Source organism: Bos grunniens, chromosome 13 (genome assembly GCF_055505025.1).
Source record: "Bos grunniens cultivar Pamir isolate PY7600 chromosome 13, Bosgru_T2T1.0, whole genome shotgun sequence".
Classification (NCBI taxonomy): Eukaryota; Metazoa; Chordata; class Mammalia; order Artiodactyla; family Bovidae; genus Bos; species Bos grunniens.
The window spans coordinates 26,116,459-26,125,047 of NC_141177.1; positions in this window are offsets into that span (position 1 = coordinate 26,116,459).

Genomic DNA, 8,589 nt, shown 5'->3' on the forward strand with positions numbered 1-8,589 from the left:
GTTCCAGTATTCCTCAGCTGTGTCTACCAACAAATCTCTCCATCTCTGTTTCTGTCTTCACCCTGCCTTCTTCTCTGTGGATAAGGAAACTTGTCATTGGATTTATGGCCCACCCAGCTAATGCAGGATGATCTCCTGGATTAAGTTAAGATCCTTAACTTAGTTGTATCTGCAAGACCTCTTTTGCAAATAAGGTCACATTCACAGATTCTGGGGATTACGACATGGACCTAGGTTTTCAGGGACCACCACTCAACCTACGGCAATGTTAAGCTATATAACACACATCCGTAGGGTTGCTGTGTTAGTTAAGGCTCCTTAAGTGCCATATGAAATCTACTCTGGCTGAACAAAGCCAAGAAAGGGAGTAAGGAAAAGAGGGTTATTGGAATACTACTGAGGTCACAAAGTTGACAAGAAGTGGACAAGCTGACTTTAGAGAGGTCCATCCAGAGCAGCTCTCAGGACCTCAGCAGTGAAAATTCATGAATTATGCTTTAGACCAGGGGTTGTCAAGTATTTTCTATCAATGACCATTGTATATCTTTTCAGCTTTGTGGGCTACACAGTGTCTGTTGCAACTATTCAAATTTGCTGTTGTTTGTGAAAGCAGCCATAGACAAGATGTAAATTAATAACTATGGCTGTTTTCCAATATTTATTGCATGTTTATTAATAAAACTTTCCAACTTTATTTTCTAAAACAGAAAAGGATTTGATTCAGTTCAGTTCAGTCACTCAGTTGTGTCTGACTCTGCAACCCCATAGACTGCAGCACACCAGGCTTCCCTGTCCATCACCAACTTCTGGAGTTTGCTCAAATTCATGTCCATCGAGTCGGTGATGCCATCCAACCATCTCATCCTCTGTCATCCCCTTCTCCTCCTGCCCTCAATCTTTCCCAGCATCAGGGTCTTTTCCAATGAGTCAACTCTTCGCATCAGGTGGCCAACGTATTGGAGCCTCAGCTTCAGCATTAGTCTTTCCAATGAATATTCAGGGCTGATTTCCTTTAGGATGGACTGGTTGGATCTCCTTGCAGTCCAAGGGACTCTCAAAAGTCTTCTCCAACTCCACAGTTCAAAAGCATCAATTCTTTGGCATTCATGTTTCTTTAGGGTACAACTCTCACATCCATGCATGACTACTGGAAAAACCATAGCTTTGACTAGACAGACCTTTGTCATCTATTTGTCAATTACTTTAGCTATCTCCTATAAGCGGAATTATTGTTTGTCTTTTTGTGACTGGCTTAGTTCATGTAAGTGCTTCGCTGGTAGCTCAGATGGTAAAGAATCTGCCATAACGTCCTCAAGTTTCATCTATGTTATAGCAGGTGATCAGACCTCCTTCCTTGTGAAGGCTGAGTAATATCCCATTGTTGTATAGACCACGTTTTGCTTATTCAGTCATCCATCAGTGGACACTCGGGCTGCATCCACTTCTATTCTTCACTATTGTGAATCGTGTTGCTACAAACATGAGCGTACAAATATCTCTTTTAGTTCTTTGAGATATATACTCAGAAGTGGAATTTCTGGATCATATGCTAATTCTATTTTTAATTCTTTGATGTTGCTGCACTTTACAATGCTACCCTTGCTGACTTTTTTTTTTTTTTTTTTGGTCCTCTTGTCCACCAATTGTCAAGAGTGAGATACTAAATTTTCCAATGATTGTTGTTGAATTTTCTATTTTTCCTTTCAATTCAGTCAGTCTTTCCTTCATTTACTTTGGGTTAACCGATAGAAGTTGACACATACATATATATTTATAATTGTTACACCTAACTCTTGTATTGACTCATTTATCATTATGATTTATCTGTAAGACTTAAAGTCTCTTCATCTGATACTGATAGAAAAAACTCCAGCTCTCTTTGGTTACTGTTTGCCTGGTATACCTTTTTTCTATCCTTTTACCTTCAACCTACTTGTGTCTTTGAATCAGAGTGTTTCTGTTAAAAACAGCACATGGTACAGTCTTGCTTTTTCATTCAGTCTCACAGTCTCTGTCTTTAGAGGTTTTTAGTCTTTGCACATTTAATGACATTCCTGATATGATTGGATTTATGCCTATTATTTTGCTCTTTGTTTTCTATTTGTCTTTTGTCTCTTTTCTTCTCCTTTACTGCCTTATTTTACATTAAATGTGTTTTCATGAACTACTTTATCACTTCATTCTTTTCTACTTTTTAAAAGTTATTTTTTTAGTGATTGCTCTGAGGGATTATAACCTGCATCTTAATTTAGCACAATCTGCTTCAAAATAATATTAACTTCATTTCAGCAAAATCTGGAAACTTTGCTTCACTATGTCTCAACCTCTATCTTTTGTGCTATTGCAAACCCAGCCATACAGTGTTACAAATAGTGCTTTGTCCAATCATATATTTTTTTAAAGGCAAGAGAAGAAATGGAATCTATTTAAAGAACCCTTTATATTTGCCATTCCTGGTTTTCTTCCATTCTTCTTGTGAATTCAAGTTATGGTCTAGCATCAATTTCCGCTTGAAGAACTTCCTATAGTATTTCTCATAAGGCAGGTCTGCTAGCAACAAATTCTCTCAGTCTTTGTTTATCTGAGAATGTATTCATTTCACCTTCATGCTTTATATTTGCTAAACAGGGAATTCTTATTTGATAATGTGTTTTGTTTCAGCATTTCGAGTATGTCATTCTGGTGCCTTTGGTCTCCATTGTTTCTGATGAGAAGTTAGTCATGAACCATATTCCCCTTGTTGCTTTTGGGCACAGAAGCCTTCTCAGGCAAAAAAAAAAAAAAAAAAAAAGTCTGATTTTCATACTGTTCTTACCTGAACTTTGGTGTATGTGTGTGTGTTAGTTGCTCAGTTGTGTCTGATTCTTTGTGACCCCGTGGACAGGCTCCTCTGTTTATAGGATTCTCCAGGCAAGAAAGAATACTGGAGAGGGTTGCTATTTCCTCCTCCAGAGGATCTTCCTGACCCAAGGATTGAACCCAGGTCTCCTGCATTGCAGGTGGATTCTTTATTGTCTGAGTCATCAGGGAAGCCCTAAATCAACTATACTCCAATACAAAATGAAAAAAAATTGTAATAAAAAAAAATGAGCATAGAAAAAAATAAATAAAATATTCCTGTTTTGAATTTCAAGAAAACTTTATCAGCACTTCTGTCACAAAAAAATGTCAGTTTTATCTTCATATTTAAATAATCTCTCTCCTTAGTAGATTTTCAGCTTCTTGATGGCATGCGTCATAGTCACCTTGGTCACCTTGCTTCCTCTGTGGTGTGTAACCTTGCATCTAGAAGTTCAGTAAGTATTTGTTCATTTTAATTGCATCATAGGGCACAAATTATAAGAAAAAATGAACATCTTGCAATCTTTGGATTCTTTTCTTTATGGTAAAGTGATTCAGCAAAGTTAAAAAGAAGAACATTGTGGATGTTTGGAGAATAGACTAAGTGAGGCTCCTGTAGTATCTCGGTGAGAGTGGAAACCTAGACAGTGGGTGGCAGAGGAGATGGACAGAAGCGAGAGATGTGAAGTGCATTTTTAAAGTGGGAATGAGGGACTTTCCCTGGTGGTGCAGTGGTTAAGAATCCTCCTGCCAATGCAGGGGAGACGGGTTTGATCCCTGGTCTGCCAAGATCCCATGTGCTGCGGAGCAACTAAGCCCTTTGTCCACAACCATTGAGCCTATGTGCTACCACTATTGAAGCCCACTTGTCTAGAGCCCATGCTCTGCAACAAGAGAACCCACCTCAAGGAGAAGCCCATATACCACAACAAAGAGTAGCCCCTGCTTGCTGAAACCAAAGAAAGCCCTTACAGCAACAGAGACCCAGCACAGCCAAACATAAATAAACAAGCAAATAAAAAGTAATAAAGTGGGACTGATAGAGGATTTACCTTTGGATTGGATGGAGGAGGGGAAAGAAGTTAAGGATGACTTGTAGGTGTTTAGGGTTGGTAACTGGAGCTGGTGGCTCCATTTCTTGAGAGGGGATGGAGGCAAAAGCACCAGGTTTGGGGTGCTCATGGAGATGCTGAGGTACCCATGGGGAAGCCTAATGGTGAAGTCAGGGGGCAGTTGGTTGGGTAGATACATGAGTTGAGATGAGCGAAGACACAAGGGCTGCAGGTACAAATTTGAGAGTTCCCAGCAGAGATGGCTTCAAAGATTGGGGGTGGAAAAGATCTCCTTGGGGAAAGTGGGGAAGGAAAGAGTCCAGGCCTGGGTCCTGAGGCTCCATGGTGCCTAGAGAACTAGTAGAGGGACCCCAGGGGAGGAAGTCTGAGACAGAGTGGCTGGGGAGGAGGAGGAAAACCAGGAAAGCGAGGGGCCGCCAGAGCCGAGGAAAGACAGCATTTCAAGGTCAGAGCCGCCCGTGCCAATTATTGTCAACAGATCAAACCAATAAAGTCTCAGAAGTGTTCTTTGGGTGGGAAAGGAGGGTTGCCATTGGCAGGTGTAGGTCAGTGGCATGAAGAAGACGGGAAGACAGAGAGGGGACTTCCCTGGTGGTCCAGTGGTTAAGAACCTGCCTCGCAATGCAGGGGATGAGAGTTTGATCCCTAGTTGGAGAACTAAGATCCCACAGGCCTAGTTGTGTGGCACAACTAGGCCTGTGCAGCACAATTAGAGACTGTGCACCGCAACAAAAGATCCTGCGTGTCATAAGGAAGATCCAGCATACCACATCTAAGAACTGACATGGCCAAATTAATAATTAATATAAAAACTCACATTAAAAAAAGAGAAGACAGAGGAGAGGGCTGAAGCATGACCAGAATATGAAGAACTTAAATATTGGGGTGTTTAATATACTGGATAAGACCATTCACTCTCTACCTGTCCAGCTTCCTAAGCCTCTCCTAAGTGTACTCACTTCATCCCCATGGCCATCAAGCCTCACCTGGACATTTCATCCACAACCTCCTAACTGATACCCAGCCTCTACTTTGCTCCCTTTAAGCCCTTTCTCTATGGGGCTAGAAGAACCTTCTGAAGACCCTACCTTTGATCATGCCACTCCTGTGTTTAGACACTTTTGATGGCTACCCATGACCCAGGGATAAAGTCCAAGCCACTTGTAAGTTTTTAGGTCATCTGGCTCCTGCCTAGATCTCAGTATTTCTCTGGCTCTCTCTTCCCATTTCATCTCTGCTCTTCGATCATTTTCTTTTACTGTCATCTTGTATTTTCTCTACTGTGCCCTACTCTCTTTGTCCTCCAGGTTCAAGTCTGAAGTCTCAGATTAGACATCATTGCCCTAGAAAGGCTTCCCTTGACCTCTATGAGGTCAAGCCCTCTCCTCTCCACACTTCTTCTATCATCAGAAATGACATTTCTTTTCTCTTTTCCACCATTAGCATTAGATGAACTGTTTCCACAATTATAGCTACATCACAGTCCATGACACTGAGTAGGCACTCAGTAAATATTTCTTTAATAGATTAAGTGAAACCACATTCTCATTCTCCACCAGAATTTTTCTGAAATAGGAAAATCTCTTAAAAGACTTTAGAGCCCTTATTTTCAGTAATGTAAACTAATTTGGACATTTTAGACGAGGCTTTTCAAAAACAACGGGTCAACAATATCTTAGGAGGTAAAACCTACAGACTCAATTTTTCTAAATCATCACTACTTATAGTCTGAATGCAATGCTTTCATTAGGGCTTGTTTGTTAATCTGCTTAATAGTAAGTAATCTTTTGGTTGAGAGAGAGGTAAGTTAAATAATCCCTGATTCCATAGAAGCAATTAGTTATACATACATTAATTTGCCTGCTTTCAACTCAGGTACTATTAAAAAAAAATACAACAGGAGAAGTAGTGGGAGTTTAACAGCCATCTATTCTTTGTGACATTTTCAGAAAGCAAATGAAAATAATCCCTGAAACAAGCCAACCGCAGGGACACTCGTTAACTTGATATGCTTTAATCTTGTGAATAGAAGCTGGAGCTGAGTCACTGAATCAAGAACTGCACACTCCCAGCTCTGGATGCCTGCAAGACATCCAGGCATGAGTGTTCCGACTGCACCTCCAATCAGCACGACCCAATCTGAACTCAGTATTGGGCTCGTGAGGGTCCCCTGCAAAACCTGTACAAACCCTGGACTCCCTACCTCTGTGGTCCTCCATGCCTGGCACAAGGCTGCAGGTCTCAGCAGCATCCTCCTGGGCAGGCTCCTTGGCCATTTCCAAAGCTGCCGCGTCCTCAGGACTTAACCCTGTGCTATATAGTAGGTCCTTGTCGTTTACCTATTTTTTATATATCGTTATTGTTCGGCAATTAAGTCATGTCCGACTCTTTGTGACCTCATGGACTGCAGCATGCCAGGCTTCCCTGTCCATCACCAACTCCTGGAGCTTGCTCAAACTCACGTCCATCAAGTCGGTGATGCCATCCAACATCTCATCTTCTGTCACCCCCTTCTCCTTTTGCCCTCAATCTTTCCCAGCATCAGGGTCTTTTCTAATGAGTCAGTTCTTTGCATCAGGTAGCCAAAGTATTGGAGCTTCATATTGGAGCTATATATTTTATATATAGTAATGTGTAATGTGTAATTTGAATGCAGAGTTCCAAAGAATAGCAAGGAGAGATAAGACTTCCTCAGCGATCAGTGCAAAGAAATAGAGGAAAACAATAGAATGGAAAAGACTACAGATCTCTTCAAGAAAATTAGAGATATCAAGGGAACATTTCATGCAAAGATGGGCTCAATAAAGGACAGAAATGGTATGGACCTAACAGAAGCAGAAGATATTAAGAAGAAGTGGCAAGAATACACAGAAGAACTATACAAAAAAGGTCTTCACGACCCAGATAATCACAATGGTGTGATCACTCACCTAGAGCCAGACATCCTGGAACGTGAAGTCAAGTGGGCCTTAGGAAGCATCACTATGAACAAAGCTAGTGGAGGTGATGGAATTCCAGTTGAGCTATTTCAAATCCTAAAAGATGATGCTGTGAAAGTGCTGCACTCAATATGCCAGCAAATTTGGAAGACTCAGCAGTGGCCACAGGACTGGAAAATGTCTATTTTCATTCCAATCCCAAAGAAAGGCAATGCCAAAGAATGTTCAAACTACCGCACAATTTCACTCATCTCACATGCTAGCAAAGTAATGCTCAAAATTCTCCAAGCCCGGCTTCAACAATATGTGAACCGTGAACTTCCAGATGTTCAAGCTGGTTTTAGAAAAGGCAGAGGAACCAGAGACCAAATTGCCAACATCTGCTGGATCATTGAAAAAGCAAGAGAATTCCAGAAAAACATCTATTTCTGCTTTATTGCCTATGCCAAAGACTTTGACTGGGTGGATCACAACAAATCATGGAAAATTCTGAAAGAGATGGGAATACCAGACCACCTGACTTGCCTCTTGGGAAATCTGTATGCAGGTCAGGAAGCAACAGTTAGAACTGGACATGGAACAACAGACTGGTTCCAAACAGGGGAAGGCGTACGTCAAGGCTGTATATTGTCACCCTGCTTATTTAACTTATATGCAGAGTACATCATGAGAAATGGTGGGCTGGAGGAAGCACAAGCTGGAATCAAGATTACTGGAAGAAACATCAATAACCTCAGATATTCAGATGACACTACCCTTATGACAGAAAGTGAAGAACTAAAGAGCCTCTTGATAAAAGTGAAAGAGGAGAGTGAAAAAGTTGGCTTAAAGCTCAACATTCAGAAAACTAGGATCATGGCATCTGATTTCATCACTTCACGGCAAATAGATGGGGAAACAATGGAAACAGTGACAGACTTTATTTTGGGGGGCTCCAAAATCACTGCAGATGGTGACTTCAGCCATGAAATTAAAAGATGCTTTCTCCTTGAAAGAAAAGCTATGACCAACCTAGACAGTTTATTAAAAAGCAGAGATATTACTTTGCCAACAAAGGTCCATCTAGTCAAGGCTATGGGTTTTCCAGTAGTCATATATGGATGTGAGAGTTGGACTATAAAGAAAGCTGAGTGCCAAAGAAGTGATACTTTTGAACTGTGGTGTTGGAGAAGACTTTTGAGAGTCCCTTGGACATGAAGGAGATCCAACCAGTCCAACCTAAAGGAAATCAGTCCTGAATATTCATTGGAAAGACTGATGCTGAAGCTGAGGCTCCAATACGTTGGCCAACTGATGCGAAGAGCTGACTCATTGGAAAAGACCCTGATACCCACCACTCTGCTGTGGGTGTGTGACTTGCAGCAAACTAATCAGATCGTTTTCCAAAGGCTCTTCAGCTTCACTCATGGGAAAAGACCCTGATGCTGGGAAAGATTGAAGGCGGGAGGAGGAGGGGATGACGGAGGATGAGATGGTTGGATAGCATCACCGACTCGATGGACGTGAGTTTGAGCAAACTCCAGGAGTTGGTGATGTACGGGGAAGCCTGGTGTGCTGCAGTCCATGGGGTTGCAGAGTTGGACATGACCGAGCGACTGAACTGAACTGAACTCAATGTGTATATGTTAATCCCAAACTCCTGATTTGTTCCCTCCCTTTCCCCATGTTTGGTTTTTATGTCTGCGAGTCTATATCTGCCTTGTAAGTCCATTTGTATCATTATTTTAGATTCCACA